A 3,348-nucleotide genomic window follows, 5' to 3' on the forward strand; every position below is an offset into this window, starting at 1 on the left:
CCCAGGTGCCCGGAGGCCGGAACTCGCCGGGCGGTGCCTGCGGTGCCAAAGCTGCAGGATAACCTGCCCCCGGGCCACGAACCAGCCCCAGGGCCTTAATGAAGTTCACACACCTCTCTGTAATTGGAGTTTAATTTCTGTAAGAAAAGCCTTTTCTTTAGCCCTGGAGCGTAAGGCGTTATTATTAAGCTAAACAATAACTTTCCTACTTCTTACTTGCAGTGGTGTGTTGGACAAGTTGCTGGCCTCTCTGAGATGGTACCCATTGTCAAATGTGTATAAAGTGGCATTGTGAGGCTCTAGGCAATGCGAAGCACTTTTATTATTCTTTATAGTGTGTTATTAAGTAAAAATTATCAATCTGCAGTTCCTCCAGTGAGGTTTCACAGCTACTCTTACAAGTTATGAGTCCTTAGGCAGGTAGATTTTTCAGCTTCAGTTCTTGTCTCTGCAAAATGAGTTTCCAAAAATGATCTAAGTGAAAATGCTTAATAAAAAGCTCTGGACAATGTAAACCATTGTTGATAGCATTTTTAGTGTTATATTAAATATCACTGGCCGAACGCAGTGGCTCACTCCTGTAATCCCACCACCGTAGGAGGCCGAGGCAAGAGGATCGATTGAGCCCAGGAGTTGGAGATCAGCCTGGGCAACATGTTGAGACGACCCCCTGGCCCCCCCGCCCCTGTTTCATTTTTAAAATTAAAATTAAAATAAAAATATCATTAACAACCACTATTTAAAAATGTTTACTACTATTAAGAACACAAGACAGCAAAGCAGTGATGAAAACCTTAGCTCTGAAGCCAGAATACCTGTGTTGGAATCTGGGCTCCACCAACTACCAGCCCCAGGAGCCCCTGCAAGATAGAACCTTTCCAGGGCCACAGTTCCTTATTTGAAAATTAGGCTACAAATAAGTCCCTTCCTCTCTGTGAAGATTAAATGAGTTAACATTTGTAACTATTTTTAAATGTTAGTAAACATTGCGTGATGCATGGTCTCTTTTCCTCCTGGGAATCCAGTCAATGTTTCAGAGCCTCCTTGTCCTCTTCAGAAAAGAAATTCGTAACTGCTGCCTTGAGTTCAGAAGATAATTAATGCTCTGTAAATGGGAGCCGATAAGTAAAGCCATGGGAACTCGTGACACCCAAAATAAGGACAAATCCAGGAGGACCAGGGTTAGGAAGAGTTTGAGGAGTGGGAAATCCTAAATCCTAAATGCCTGATTCAAGGGAGTAATGAAATGAAGGAGATCAGACTAAAAGAACTTGTTTGTTTGTATGTTTGTTTGGAGACAGGGTCTTGCCCTGTCGCCCAGGCCAGAGTGCAATGGCAAGATCTTGGCTCACTGCAACCTCCACTTCAAGCAATTATCCTGCCTTAGCCTCCCAGTAGCTGGGACTACAGGCGTCCACTACCACACCTAGCTAATTCTTCTATTTTTAGTAGAGATGGGGTTTCCCCATGTTGGCCAGGCTGGTCTCAAACTCCCAACCTCAGGTGATCCGCCTGCCTCAGCCTCCCAAAGTGCTGGGGTTATAGGCATGAGCCACCATGCCTGGCCTAAAATAAGCATTCTTTTAAAAATAAGCAGTACATGTTTACTGACATAAAATCCGGTTCAGAAACTGATAACCCCAAAATATGGCACTTTAACGTGCTGAACTGAAGAAGCCTCAAGGTCTTTCTGACCTCCCTCCCCACTGGTTTCTCCCAAAACACAAGATGTCTTTATCTGCCTAAAGTCCAGACACTCCAAGGAGAACAACTGTTTTTCTTGCCCTCCCTATAAGACCAAGAATGTAACCACACCTGAAAAGACCCTTTCACAGGATAGCGTACAAGTTAATCTCTGTGCCCTGATCCATCCTTCTCCCTAGTAATCCTTTATTGCCCCTCAAAAGAACTCCTCTTTCTCCTCTCCTGTAAGTTGTTTTGCCAAGATGGTCTACAAGATTCTGAACCCTGTTGAGTGGTGGGAAATCTTTCTGTAATTCTCCCTGTGTACACATTCATAAAATTTGCATGCCTTTTCTTCAAATAATCTGCCTTTTGTGAGTTGATTTTTCAGGAAACCTTCAGAGGGCAAGGGGAAACTTTCCCATGGCCTGTATACTTAACATGAATTTTAGCGTCCCACTATATAGTTAGACCATCATGTTTAACCAACCCCTACTGTTGGACATAAATATTGCTACCAGTATTTCATTATTATAAGGAATGTGAGTAATAAATATCCTTATAGCGAAAACATCCCATAAACACCAATGATTATTTTCTTATGCCAAATTTTGAAGAGTTGAATTTCTAGATCAATAGGATATCAGTATTTTAAGGCTCTTCTGATACATATATACTCTGTGTATGTGTATGTGTATACCTACACACATACACATACACACTAATATACATATACTTAAATACATTCTATACATACACACATATGTATACATATACCTGCACACATATATGCAGATACACAAATATACACATACACAACATATACACACATATATACAGATTGCCTTCCCAGCAAAATCACCAACACTGATAGTCCTAGTTTTCCACAACACTGTATAACTTTTACAATTTTTCAAAATCATTGCCAATTTCATAGGTTAAAAACCAGTATTTTAGGCCAGGTACGGTGGCTCATGCCTGTAATCCCAGCACTTTGGGAAGCCAAGGCAGGTGGATCACTTGAGGTCAGAAGTTCGAGACAGCCTGGCTAACATGGTAAAACCCCATCTCTACTAAAAATACAAAAATTAGCTGGGTGTGGTGGTGTGCGCCTGTAGTCCCAGTTACTCAGGAGGCTGAGGCAGCAGAATCGCTTGAACCCGGGAGGCAGAGGTTGTGGTGAGCCAAGATCACGCCATTGCACTGCAGCCTGGGCAACAAGAGCCAAACTCCATCTCAAAAAAATAAAAGACACCCTGTTACAAGAGACATATAAGGAAATTGTAGGCTCGGCATTGTGGCTCACACCTATAATCCCAGCACTTTGGGAGGCCAAGGCGGAAAGATCACTTGAGGCCAGGAGTTCAAGACCAGCCTGGGCAACATAGTGAGAACTAGTCTATTTATTTGTTTGTTTATTTATCTATTTATTTATGAGACACAGTCTCACTCTGTTGCCCAGGCTGCAGTGCAGTGATGCAATCATGGCCCACTGCTGCCTCAACTTCCCAGCTCAAAGTGATTCTCCCATCTCAAACTCCCAAGTAGCTGGGACTACAGGCATGTGCCACCATGTCTGGCTTTTTTTTTTTTTTTTTTTGTAGAGACAAGGTTTCCCCATGTTGTCCAGGCTGGTCTCAAACTTCTGGACTGAAGCAATAACCT

At 42.7% G+C, this 3,348-nt stretch overlaps 1 protein-coding gene across 4 annotated transcripts in view; it reads right to left on the minus strand.

Moving 5' to 3' along the window:
- LOC105541933 (up-regulator of cell proliferation) overlaps nucleotides 1–3,348 on the minus strand; it is a 50,219-nt gene that overhangs the window by 30,870 nt on the left and 16,001 nt on the right. Inside the window, exon 1 of one of the 4 annotated variants that reach the window (XM_011983218.1) lies at nucleotides 217–263. The exons of the other annotated variants lie outside the window; for them this stretch is intronic. The gene's annotated coding sequence lies outside the window, so the exon portion shown is untranslated. Of the gene's footprint in view, nucleotides 1–216; nucleotides 264–3,348 lie in introns of those variants that run through there. 4 annotated transcript variants of the gene reach the window in all.

This window comes from Mandrillus leucophaeus, unplaced genomic scaffold (assembly GCF_000951045.1).
Source record: "Mandrillus leucophaeus isolate KB7577 unplaced genomic scaffold, Mleu.le_1.0 Scaffold248, whole genome shotgun sequence".
NCBI classification, from domain to species: domain Eukaryota; kingdom Metazoa; phylum Chordata; class Mammalia; order Primates; family Cercopithecidae; genus Mandrillus; species Mandrillus leucophaeus.